The sequence below is a fragment of the Periplaneta americana genome, chromosome 8 (assembly GCF_040183065.1).
Source record: "Periplaneta americana isolate PAMFEO1 chromosome 8, P.americana_PAMFEO1_priV1, whole genome shotgun sequence".
NCBI lineage: Eukaryota > Metazoa > Arthropoda > Insecta > Blattodea > Blattidae > Periplaneta > Periplaneta americana.
Genome location: NC_091124.1, coordinates 135,241,698 through 135,256,192, shown reverse-complemented (window position 1 = coordinate 135,256,192; position 14,495 = coordinate 135,241,698). Strand labels below are relative to the sequence as shown.

The 14,495-nt window shown below is 37.9% G+C and overlaps 1 protein-coding gene across 5 annotated transcripts in view; it reads left to right on the top strand.

The window, feature by feature from the left end:
• The window catches only part of Bruce (BIR repeat containing ubiquitin-conjugating enzyme), a 571,194-nt gene that overhangs the window by 536,365 nt on the left and 20,334 nt on the right, over positions 1-14,495 (top strand). The gene's annotated exons all lie outside the window — the stretch shown is intronic.

The window sequence follows — 14,495 nt, the reverse complement described above, 5'->3', positions numbered from 1 at the left end:
AATACATAATGTGGGCCTTGAACTGTAATTCGAACTCATTTCCTAATATGTGTCAGTAACCACTGAACATTTTCGGGGGGTATAAGTTATGCCACTGTCTCATTCCATCCTGAACAGACAGAAAAAATATTTTGGACAGCTACTACTGTGGAGGACTAGTAACTGTGTCCGTGTGAGAGAGGTCTGCCGCAACCGCGGGGAAGAGGGTAGGTACTAAAGGTTCGGGATGGGGGTGGCCTTTCTATGACATTGACAGACAACTACCAGTTCTGAATATATATTGCGAGAGTGCAGTCAACTTGAGTTTACAGTATTCTTTACATTGTTCAATTCAGAACTTCCTTATACAGTAATTACAGTAAATCTGTGTAATTCAGTGTAGTGCGTATATCTAGTATAGGATTAGTGTAGTGTAGTGTAGTATAGTGATAAATTAGTATAGGATGTGTATAGCTATAGTATAGGAATAATAGTGCGATATTATAGAGCAGTGATATTAGCAAGAACGATAGTCTTAAACACTTTCGTTTAGTATGGCTAATAGAAAGGCAAACACAACTATTCATAGTGAAGCAAGAGAAATAATAGCTAACATCATAGAGAAGTGCGATGAGGAAAGAGTGCAAAAACATTTGAGGATTCCCTTAAATAAATCAACTGAAAGAGCGGCCGAATACACTGGAGTAGGGTATAGTACAATAAAGAAGATTAGTAAGGAACATAAGATAAGAAAAGAAAACAGTCCGGATAGACTTCTGAAATCGCCAGGAAAGAAGAGACAAATAATATCTCGTAATATACTGCATGTAGACGACTTCGACAAGTGTGTTATAAGAAATACAATACAAGACTTTTATATTTAAGAAAAGAGAGTGCCGACAATACCTAAACTTTTGACGGTAATTAAATAAAAAAATCAATTTTCCTTGGGGCAGAAAATCACTAAACAGAGTCGTGAAAAGCATGGGGTTTAGATGGAGGAAATGCCAGTCAAAACGAAAAATCTTGGTAGAAAGACCGGATATTATAGATTGGAGGGCAAACTATCTGCGTAAAATGAAGAAGTATCGAGAAGAAGGACGTGAAATTGTGTACGTAGACGAGACGTGTGTCGAAAGCAATCTAAATCACCGAAGATGTTGGCAAAGTGATGACGTAATGGGAGTTCAGGACAATATGAATTCGGGGAACAGACTGATAATACTACATGCCGGGGGCGCAAGTGGTTTTCTTGCCGGTGCAGAACTAATATACAAAGCTGGCTCTACAACAGGAGACTACCATGGGCAAATGAATAGCGGCAATTTTCAAAAGTGGGTAGTTAATCAACTTATGCCAAATCTTCAGCCAATTCTGTTGTCGTTTTAGACAATGCACCATACCATTGTATTCAGGTTGATAAAGCGCCATCACCCTATGCCCTCAAAGGGGACATGATAAAGTGGCTGAGAAAGAAAGGAGTCGAGTGCAATGAGACAATGCGTAAGAACGACCTTTATAAACTGATTCTTCCACTGAAACCAAAGGAGAAGACGTATAGAATAGATAACATGTTGTCAGGTAGTGGACATGTTGTGATACGTCTTCCTCCATATATGTGTGATCTAAATGCCATCGAACTCGCATGGTCGAAAATCAAGAGAATTGTAGGGGACACGAATGTTACAGGAGATTTGTCTTTAACAAAGCTGCGCGAAACTACGAAGAATGCAATACAGGAGGTAACACGACAAGATTGGGCAGGTTTCTGCCACCACGTCGCCAATTTAGAAGCAGAATACTGGGAAAAGGACGGAGTAGTTCCAAATGTAATTGACCAAATATCAATCAACTTGAACACTGATAGTGATAGTGAAGCCGCCTGTTGTTCAGATTTTTTGTATTCGACAGATATTGGAGAAAAAATGGGATTATAAGATTCATAAATTTCAGAAAGGCATGTGACTCAGTTAAGAGAGACGTTTTATACAATTTTCTTATTGAATTTGATATTCCCAAGAAGCTAATTAAATTAATTAAAATGTGTCTCAGTGAAACATACAGCACAGTCCATATAGGCCAGTTTATATTTGATGTTTTCCCAGTTCTCTGCGGGCTAAAGCAAGGAGCTGCAATATCACCTCTACTTTTCAACTTTGCTCTAGAATATGGGATTGAGAAAGTCCAGGAAGACGGAGAGGAATTGAAATTGAATGGGTTACATGAGCGTTTTGTTTATGTTGAAGCTGTGAATATATTAGGATAAAACCCACAAACTATTAGGGAAAACACGGGAATTTTACTTGAAACATGTAATGAGATAGTACAACTTGATTACACAACTTTCTTGTGTTAACAAGGTATGTTAAAATTTAACACAAAGTTCTTATCATACATATTCTGAAGTAATGAGATAGGTTTAGAAGTAAATCTCGAAAAAAAGAAAAAAAAAACAAACAAACAAAGTGTATGATTATGTCTCGTGACCAGAACAGTACGAGATGGAAATATAAAAATTGGAAATTTATCCTTCAAAAGGTGGAAAAATTCAAATACCTTGGAACAACAGTAACAAATATAAATGACACTCGAGAGGAAATTAAACGCAGAATAAATATGGGAAATATATACAGGATGTTTCAGAATTCAACCAAAGAATTTTAAAGGGTTGTAGAGTAGTCCTATGTAAGTATTTTGAGATGGGAAGCTAGGGAGTCTGCTGGTTCAAACTTGCATGTGCCATAGCGTTACATTTAGAAATGAGTAGAATACAGTAATGTTGTAACATTAAAAAGCCAGCTCTAGTTATTTTGTAATGTACGTAATAATGACAATAATTGTTTAGAAGAATGAAGAAGGATTGTAACTTAAGAAATGCATATCCATTACTCTGAACAAGTCACAGTATGTTTATCAGTTAACTTGTGTACATTCTGTTTAATGGAAAATGTCGTAACAAAATGGTTAAATGATAAAAGAAAGAAATTTCTTTTTTCCTCTTTCTTAGAGGAGCAAGTAAGCAATATTCAGGAATTACTGTACAATACAGTATGTATATACACTTTAATAAAGGAAAACAAATTGTTCAAAATAACGACCTTCTCTTTAAGTACAGTATTTTTCTGCAACAAATAAAGTACTTTTTTCTGAAGTTCGTTAAATATTCTGGTTTAATCATTACAAACTACGTACAACGAATTTCATACAACATAAACAAATGGGATAAAAATGCATGAAAATATTAATACAGAACACAAAATGGTCCTGCACTCATCACATTTGCAACTAAAGCTAGCGTGTTTCTAACAAATACTGTACCTAACTGAGTTCCATAGGCATCCAATACGACTGACTTGATCTCATGTGAACTGTAATGAGCCAGAATACAGTATACTCTTGCCAAAAGGATAATAAATAAACACTACAACACGTGTTTCGGAAAAGAAAGAATCCAGATATCTCATCAATAAAATAACAGGTATTGGGATTTAAAAAAAACCACCACGATGAGATTCGAAGATGCTACCTTGTGGCCTGAGGTCTGACACACTGTTCGTTATACTAGAGCCTCATATCGATAATTCCATTCTGAAATAGGTACAATAACGAAAACAAATGAGGATGAAACAAGCAGTGCAGTGGTGTGCTGTCTCATTATTTGCCGGCAGTTTTACAGATTCTGTGAAGGCTAAATTTGGAGATGCTCTTGATTAGTTCTTAGACTTCATACAGTCCCTAATATGGTCCGAAACCATCGCATACTGTTCCATACTTCTGTTTCATTTTTAATACTGGAATATGAGTATAAAATGTAAACAACTTTAACAACTGATAATTCAGATATTCTTTGTCGGAGACCCTGAGTTCCTTATATCAAATTGCTTGTCTGCAATCCATCTATAACCAGTTAAATTTATTCGGTTGAATTTTTAAACACTCTGTATATAATTACGAGTTGCTATGACAGTTGTCACTTCTCGCTTCCTATTAGCCATCTTCTGTCATTCGAGTCTCCTTCTTGAAGACCTCTTGTAGCATGGAATCTAAGACATCTTCTTTCCAAGTCTTTATTGGTCTTCCCCCCCTTCTATGTTGTACAAGAGACAATAGCCACACTTTCCTTGGCAATCTATTTATATTCATATGCTCAATGTGGCCGTACCAAGGTGTCTTTTAGTTTCTATGATGCCCAAGATTGTTTTGTCTACTCCCGTTATTTGTCTTATCATCTCATTTTTATCTGATTCTGTGGTGTAATTTTCTGAGTACAGCTCTGTATTGGATAATAAAATCTACAAAACTTGAGGTGGTTTGATGACATTATTACCATTAGAAGTGAAATATTATAGTTAATCCCATGCTGTGACTATTTTTCATTAATTATACATATGAATGCTATATTGATGATATGAAAGTGAAACTTTTGGGGTTATATAAGTAGAAAATATCTTAAATTAGATCTTCATTTCTATAATTTACTGAGTGGCAGCTATTATTTATATATAAAACTACAAAACTTACGTAAGGTAATAATATTGTTATTAAAAATCAAATATTTTTATAGTTATTATGTGGGGTTGGGTCTTTTTCATATACTTAATGGCCGTGTGGTGTAGATATTTATATGCGTCATTCTCTTCAGTATTGGCTCGAGAGAGAGCGCAAAAATTACAATTCCTAAGGAAAGACCAAGAGGTATTATTTACTGATAAAATAAGAGGCCTACAAAATTTTGTAGTCTCCTGATCATTTCAGCAAGATCTCTTAATAGGATAAAATGATTTTTCCCTCTACATTTCAAGCTCTACATGCAGCAGCCATACCAAGATGCTATGTCTATTGTTCGAAAGCATAGCAAACCTGACTTTTTTTTTTTAACATTCACCTACAATCCACAATGACCTGAAATAGCTATTGTTTTACTCCCACATGAAAAACCCACTGATTGTCCTGACATTGTTACTTGCGTTTTCAAGTTGAAACTCAAAAACTGAAGGTGAATAAGTTCAATAAAAAGTATTTGGCATAAAAAAACATTCAGAGGGAGTATCTTTCATTATTATGGAAGCAAATGACTTTCAAAATATCTGGTATTCTTTATTGAAAATAAATCTGAAAAATTTTTATTTGAACGTCTAATGAACTTAGTTAGCAGCATTTGCTGCACAAGCCACTAGTATTTCAATAATTTACAGTTCTTAATTGAATCAAAAGATGCACAAAGGTGACGTGTGTCAAAAAATTTTACAGGAGATCATAAAAACCTTCTAATTCCTGCAAATCATGTTCTGTACTTACATAAAATTAAGTTACGTGTGTGTGTCAGTCTACATATTTTGATTTTACAACATCTGAAATCTGTGTGTTTTTGGACTAAAGAATAAAAAATAAATGTTTATGGTTCACATGTCACCTTTTTGCAAATTATAGCCTTCCTGAGGATCTGTTATCTTTCTTGTCACGAATTATAATTGGGTACCATTAAATTGTATACATTACAATACTGTACAGTGTTATGTTTTTGATTTACATGATTTTCTTTCTATGTTTTTATTATTTTCTTCTTCATTCACTGTCACTTTCATCAGAATGTTGTTCTCTCCCTTTTGATGTTAGAAGCATTGTAAAAGCTCACTATAAAGTTCATCGCCATCAAGATCATATTTGAAGACCTTCTTTTTATCACACTTTTTTTTTCATGACTTGAAATATTTCAATTGTATGCATGTTCAGTTTGATGACTTGAGCATTGAACTTAAGGAACGTGAATGTATGTTTTTCGAGTCCATTAATGAAAGATCTTGCTGAATCCTCTCCCTTCACATTCTTGTTAAAAGATACTTTCTCACTTTTTGAAACATGTCTTCCAGAGGATTCATTTTGAAACACAGTATGTTTTTCACCAAGACTGAAAGTTATGGGTTATTTTAGAGTTCAAGTATGTTACAGCAATCATCAACATCTGGGAGATGTTGATGATTTTAGCATAAGTTCTCCATACTGTTCAACTTTTATTATTTATGGTCAGTTAGCCAAACAAGTAATTTTATTTGGCCAAAGTCCTTATCACAGGGTAAAACAAATGCCCACAAATAGGGAAATACGAGGCGTGTTCTTAAAGCAAGTTCCAAAAGGGTGTAGTAAGTAAACAGGAAGATATTTACAAACCATTTTTGTTGCATTGTATTCCCCACACTTCAATTACTTCTCAACATAATCTCCACCATTATTGAGGCATTTATCGAGTCGTGGCACAAGTCTTTCTATCCCCTCATTGTAGAATTCGCCCGCCTGCGATGCAAACCACTCGCGCACTGCTGTTTTCACTTCATCGTCGCCATCAAAATGTTGACCACCGAGGAACTTCTTGAGGTGCAGGAAGAGATGAAAGTCACTTGGAGCCAAATCCAGGCTGTAGGGGGGATGGTCAATTTGTTCCCAGCCAAATTTCGAGATGAGATTTTGGGTGTCACGAGCTGTGTGTGGCCAAGCGTTGTCATGAAGCAACACAACTCCGTTGGTCAGCATCCCACGTCTCTTGTTCTGAATTGCGCGACGGAGCTTCTTCAAGGTCTGACAGTAGTTTTCTCTATTAATGGTTTCACCCCAAGGCAAGAATTCGATGAGTAGGACTCCTTTTCTGTCCCAAAAAACAGTGCACATGATCTTGCATGTTGTCATGGTTTGTTTGAATTTCTTTTTCCTTGGTGATGCAGTGTGCCTCCATTCCATGGACTGCTGCTTCGATTCAGGTGTCATGTGAGACACCCAAGTCTCGTCACCTGTCATGATATGGTCAAGAAACTCATCGCCTTGCTCACTGTAATGTGTGAGAAAGCTCAATGCACTGGAAGCTCGTTTGGTTTTGTGTTCCTCAGTGAGCATCTTGGGTACCTATCGTGAGCACAATTTTCGATATCATAATCGATCTGTCACAATTTTGTAGAGAACACTCCGCGACATTTGTGGAAAATTCAAAGAAAGCGAAGAAATTGTGAACCTCCTGCCCTCATGAATTTTTTCATCAACAGCACGCACCAAATCGTCATTGATCAAAGTTGGCCGACTGGTACACTGCTCGTCATGCACAGAGACGCGACCCTCGTTGAACTTCCTAACCCATCTCCTGACCATTCCATTACTAATGGCATCATCACCATACACCCCACAAAGTTGACGATGAATGTCAGCTGGTTTGATGTTTCAGACCACATCTCACAGTTGGCGGGGTGCTCGATCACTTTAAACATTTCAACTGATCACAACTAACCACACACACGGACTGAAGCTCTGAAACTGCATGCACAGCTTACCTGAGGACTGAAGAAGAAAACACGCATGCGCAAAATAATGATTGCAGCTATAATTGAAAACGGAACTTACTCTAAGAACACGACTCGTACTATGTGATGGTTTTGAATATATGCAACATAACATACAAACCAGACAGTCAACACCAGCTGATCACAGAGTACCAACATTATTCATACTTTCCATAAGGTGATATGTGCTGCTCATGCCCTTTTTTTTTTTTTCAAGAATTTTTTACTGCTGTTTCATTCACATAGTGTGCCACTACGGGTCACCTTTTTGCATAGAATTACGCGCCTATCTCTGTAGAATTTAAATCCAGTAAAAACTGAAAATTGCAAAAAATGTCGCATGTCTCCTTATTGCATCTTCTGATTAAATTGTACTTTTTCCAAGATCCAGCTGAGGCTCCACATCTGATATTCCTCTTGCAGATATCTAACCATATAACTAATCACCTTAACATAGGTCTTACTGACATCATTTTTTTTCAAACTAGTCCACAGCTTACTTAATGGAACTGAATCATAAGCCTTCTCTAAGTTTATAAGCATTAAATGAACAGTTTTTCCAAACATTGCTCCTTTCTCCATCAGTAAATTAATACAGGAACGACCAGCCCTGAACCCATTCTGTTCTTCAGATTCTTTTATCTGTTCCTCTATTATTATTCTTCCATATAATCGTGCTGTAGAACATACTTACAGTAATTCCGCGATAATTTTAACAGTCTTGTCTATTCCCCTTTTTACAAATTGAGGTTATTGTTGCCTTTTTCCACTTGTCTGGCACATGATCTCCTTCTAAACATTTATTAATTAACTTGGCTAACATTTCTGGAAGAACAGTTGGGTCAGTCTTCTACATTTACATTTCCTGGACCTGAAGTTTTTCCATTCTTCATGCATAACATTGCCTTCTCGGTCTCCTCCTTAGTGATTCTTGTTACATTTGTATCCCCATTATCGCCTTTTACTTCTTCAACAATCATAAATTCTTGTCTGTCTTCTGTTAGTGAATTCGTGTAATATTTACTTCACTCCTGTAGACTAATTAGACTAACACAAGCTTTATCCTTATTGTTTACTCTAATCCCTTTAAGGATTTTCCATGAATTATTCATTCTCATATTGTTCCCTTGACAATTATTAATTTCCTCACCAATTTTGGCTTTATTTACTTTTGTCTATGCTTCTTTCCTCTTGACACAGCAAACTTTTCGATCCTCATCAAGTTTTGTTGCAGTCCACTTATTATAGGCCGCGACAAACTGTTCTATTCTATCACTCCACCAACTTTCATTTCCTTTGCATTTTTTCCTTTTAGATAATGCCTGCTATCATTTGGTTGAGAAGATTTTGTCATCTAGTCTGCTTTAAAAGAAATCTTAAAGTTAGAATTTATAAAACAGTTATATTACTGGTCGTTATGTATAGTTGGGAAACTTGGACTCTCACTTTTGAGAGAAGAACAGAAGTTAAGGATGCTCGAGAATATGGTGCGTAGAAAAATATTTGGGGCTGAGAAGGATGAAGTTACAAAGAATGGAGAAAGATAGACAACGCAGAACTGCACACATTGTATTCTTCACCTAACATAATTAGGAACATTAAGTCCAGATATTTCAGATGGACAGAGCATGTAGTACTTATGAGTGAGTCCAGAAATGCATATAGAGTGTTGGAAGACCTGAGGGAGATGCTTTATCAACGTCTTATGTTATTTAGCGTCTGGATGAGATGAAGATGATAATGCTGGTGAAATGAGTCTGGGGTCCAGCACCGAAAGTTACCCAGTATTTGCTTTTTTTTTGGGTTGAGGGAAAACCCTGGAAAAACGCTCAACCAGGTAACTTGCCCCAACTAGGATTCGAACCCGGGCCACCTGGTTTCGCTGCCAAACGCACTAACCATTACTCCACAGGTGTGGGTGACAGACACATAGATGGGAGGCTAATATTAAAGTGGATTTGAGGGAGTTGAGATATGATGCTAGGGACTGGATTAATCTTGCTCAGGATAGGGACCAATGATGCCATTTGTAAGTAATAATAATAATAATAATAACAATAACAATAGGTTTCCGTTACGAATATAGGTCTGTGTTCCGGTCAAGGTGGGTTCCACCAAGCTGGTGATCGGGGGATGCAATGGTGGCTCTTGTGATTTCTTTCTCGAACATTAATCGACTTATCACCACCCAGCCCTTTTCGTTCTCTCATCTTTTTCATTGTTGTATTTCTCTTCGCCAGCCACCATTGCATCCGGTACACCCACAACATCATCACAGTCATTTTCACCTCTCTATCCCCTCTGTTAGCTTTTGCTACGTCTGCCTACATGACAGGATTGGTTGAGAATGCCTGGTGAGGCTTCATTCTTCTTCCTCTTCTAGTTATTTATCTGTATATCCAATAGTAGGTTAAGTTTCCTAGGCTTATAACTCCTGTTTCACCAGCAGGTATCTTTCCTATCTCTGTGGTCCTGTCCCACGGTTTGGTTTCGAGCGCGACTTCTGAATTGTTTGACCCGACAGGATTCCCAGCAACAAAGCAATAGTGGACCCTTTATACTGCCCTTATATGCAAGTCTAGGCACGGAGCCTGGACCAGTAGTCAAGTACATTCACGTAGAGCCCTAATGAGGGCCCAGGGCGATATCGACGCGCGGTGATCGATTCTGCTCGCTGGGGCGCTGACAAATGGGTGTTGCAATGTAATCAACCACAATTCTCCTGAAGCTGTGCAGTCTCGAATTATTCGGCTTTGGTGGACGAGACTTTTAGGAATTGGGTCGGAGTTAGATGGGTAGTCCTGCAGTTGTTCAGTGTAGAGTGGGGAGCCACGGGCGATTATTGTCGTGGTAGGGGCATAAAATTGCGGCTCGCCTCTGGTGTAAGACTTGCTGTTAGGTGTGTAATGCCCAGTTTGAAGGGTAAATTGCGTGAGGTGGGTTGCTTGGGATTGGGCTGTGGGGGGGGCTCTCCATGGCCGGCACAGACCATGAAGAATTTTTAGGTCTCTTTTTCTTCTGTCCCCCCTCGCGGTGGCAGCCTGACGCCAGCAGTTCTATAGGGGGGGCAAGTTTCAAAATGGCCTCTTCGCGCTCCTTTCCTCCTCCCTTAGAACAGCAACAACAACACAAGAAAAAAAAATAGGAAAAGACACGACTGGTGGTCATATGATAAATATTGCTATGGATCTGGACCCTGAGAAAGTAAAAGTTAAAGTATCACCTCCGAAATTTATTAGCATAACACTGGATGGATCTGATAAAACAATGAAAAGCACCAATCCATTTTACATGAGACGCGCACTCGACGGACTCGTAGGGAAGGTAAAAAATACAACTCTACTACGCAACGGTAGTCTCCTCATCGAGACTATATTTCCAAAACAGAGTGAGACGCTGTTGAAAGCGAAGTTGCTAGGGTCTTACCCTGTTAAAGTCGAACAGTACTCCTCGCTGAACACCATGCAGGGAGTAGTGCATATATCTGATGAAGAGATCCAACTAGAACTGGAGGAGCAGTCCGTGTCCAAGGCTTACCATTTATTGGGTAAGCAGGACGGACGGACAGAATACATTCTTGTCAGGTACGAGCGAGTCCCTGTTCGTGTATATGTGCCGAACCCAATGCGGTGCTTTAGGAGCCAACAGTTCAGACATACGCAAAAACGTTGCACTAACAAAATCATATGTGGAAAGTGTCGGCGCCAAGCACTGTGTGAATTGTTCTGGGGACCACGCTGCTAATTCTAAAAATTGGGCGAAGTGTATGGTAGAGAATGATATTCAAGAGCTCCGAATCCGAGAAAATACTACGTTTTTCGAGGCGCGTAAGCGTATTTTTGATCAACAAAAAAAAGCCAACGGAAAAGTCCTATTCATCAGTATTGCAGAAAGCAACAGAGGGAATTGATGCATGCACACAAACGTTACCTCTTGAAAATATACCTGATAAGCGAATTGAGATAGCAACCCACTTCGCAATGGGTTTAAATTCTCCACTCTGAAAACGCAGTGTGTCATTTCTACCACCATCGTGGACTCCATCCACATCCTGAACTGCGTCTTAATAGAGTGGAGTTGCAATATACAGACACTGCGAGATTTTTGGGCCTTATCTTCGATTATAAATTAACGTGGGAGGCGCATTTACGTGATTTGAGAAGGCGTTGTGAAAAGCCATTAAATATTTTACGTCTTTTATCAGGGGTTCGCTGGAGTGCAGACTGCATAGTGCTTTTACGTCTTTATCGTGCTCTTAGCCAATCAAAGCTGGATTATGGTTGTTTTATTTATAGCTTAGCAAATAGATTGAAGTTACGTCTTTTAGATACTATCCATCATCATGAGATATGACTAACGAGTCAGATAGAGAGCCTGTATTGTGAATCGGGAGAACCATTTCTTTATTGGCGACGTAATGTCTTGTTGTGCTCATATGTTGTTAAGCTCCACTGGCAGCCTGAGCACAATTCTTATGACTCATTTCACTTTTCGTCTATTTACTGCCTATACAGCGAAAATCCACAGACTTCGTCCAGCAGGTGTCCAGTTTCGTGAACGGCTCTCTGAGCTCGACATTCTTCTACCACCAGTTCGCATTTTGGAATACACCACAACTTCTCCATGGTTTATGCGACGTCCCATGTTTGACGTAACTCTGAGCCGGAGTTTTAAGAATTTTACACCAGCTTTGTTTATAGATTTCGTTTTAGTGAACTTTTATCACAGTTCCCAAATTATTCTTTAATTTTTACTGACGGATCCCGGGTGAATGATTTTGTTGGTTGCTTCATTGCTAATGGACAGATATTTAAATATAAATTGAGCCAATATACCAGTGTTTTTACTTCCGAACTTTATGCTTTTTACAGACCTTTATTGTTTTTAATTAGTCAGCCCTGGGGCAGATTCCTTATCTGCTCCGACTCTTTGAGCGCCATTGTGTAAATTCTGATGATCTGCTTCTGTTGAGAACCCAGAAGCTTTTCCACACGCTCCTAAGCTCTGATTCTGAGATTGGAGTAGTGTGGATTTCTGGTCCTGTAAGAATTCCTAGAAATTAAGCCACTGATGCTGCAGCAAGGGACGGTGCTATGAATGGATCTGAGGTGTATTGACGCGAGAGGTGGCAAGAAATTCAAAATTACCAGAAATATGCAATATGATGGCATTGGAAGGAGAATGGTCTGCACAAGAGAGAAACAAATTATGAAGTATAAAGAGGCACATTAATTCCAGGAAAATTTTACTGCGAATCTGATATGGCATTTCAGAAATGTTCGTATTTACGTATACATCATATATATATATATATATATATATATATATATATATATATATATAAATCACCAACCTAATAAACTACTGAAGCAAGCACATTAATGGAAAATCTGTATTTCCTTGAGACATATTTTGAAGAAATTGGCATCTGTGTTTTTGAAGAAAAAGTAATTAGGCATTTGTGAACAAAACCGAGAAACTAGCTTCCTTCAATAATATAAGCATACATCTTGATTACACAACTTTTAACACTGTATCACTTCGGAATATGTATGATAGGAATTTTCTTGTTTTAAATATTAACGTACCTTGTTAACATGTTTCGACCTATTTTCGGTCATCTTCGGAACTGGTTGTTGTTGGTATTGGCACCTCTTGTTTCCTGTGTGGGTGCGTTCGTAGTGCAGAGTCGAAGAGTGTATGTGTTTAGAAATTGAGTTGTGTGTTGAGAATATCGTTGGGGTGTGTTTTCGTGTGTCTGTATATTTCATATTGTTCTAGTGTGTTGAGTTTCTGGCTTTTTGGTTGGATGTGCAGTATTTCCATGTCTGTGTTGATGTCTTTGTAGGTGTGGTTGGCATTTGTGATATGTTCTGCATATGTGGAGGTGTTTTGTAATTTTGTTATGGCTGTGATGTGTTCTTTGTAACGTGTTTGAAATGATCTGCCTGTCTGTCCTATGTAGAAGTTGTTGCAGGTGTTACATTTGAGTTTGTATATGCCTGTGTGATTGTATTTGTTTGTTTGTTTGTGTTGTTTGTGTGTTGAGATGTTTTTGTAGAGTGTTATTTGTTATGTATGCGATGTTATAGTTTAATTTCTTGAATGAGGTTGCAATTTTATGTGTTTTTTTGTTTTCGTATGTTAGTGTGATGTATTTTTTGTGTTCTTGTGTTTGTGTTGTATTCTTCTGTTTTTTTGCGGTTTTGTTTTGTCTTACGTATTATGTTGTCTATTATGTTGGGATTGTATCCGTGTTCTTGTGCTATGTATTTGATTGTGTTTAGTTCTTCGTTGTAATCCTGTTGGTTCATTGGTATGTTGAGTAGTCTGTGTACCATTGTTCGGAATGCAGCTTGTTTGTGTTGTGTGGGGTGGTTGGATCAAAGACATCAACACAGACATGGAAATACTGCACATCCAACCAAAAAGCCAGAAACTCAACACACTAGAACAATATGAAATATACAGACACACGAAAACACACCCCAACGATATTCTCAACACACAACTCAATTTCAAAACACATACACTCTTTGACTCTATACTACGAACGCACCCACACAGGAAACAAGAGGCACCAAGACCAACAACGACCAGTTCCGAAGATGACCGAAAATAGGGCGAAACATGTTAACAAGGTACGTTAATATTTAACACAAGAAAGTTCCTATCATACATATTCCGAAATAATATAAGCTTGAGATAAATAATACCAGTATACAATACAGCACAGATTAATAATGTTTGTTGCAGACGTTAGTAGGCCAATGCCAGTTGTTAATGGAATGCCTGTTATTTCATTATATTTGTGATCCATCAATGTATACACAATATTTTGCTGAGAAATATATATATGAAGCTTGGATTACTAGGAAGACAAATGAGAAGAGACTAACAACAGAAGAAAAGAGATTCATAAGAAGAACTACCAGCTTCTCCTTACTTGGTCATCAAAGAGACGAGATATCCTCAAGGAATTTCAAATGACTTCAATTGTCCAGCGAAGTAGACAGAACATGTTGACAGGATGCACACTAACCACATATCCAAACAGATTTTAACATGTGCACAAATAGGTCGAAGATACAAGGGAAGAACAGAACGTTGATGGAAAGAGATAGTAACAGACCACAAGGTTTAATATGTGAAACGGAATTGTGATATTTGAATTAAATATTGAAAGAGACATTG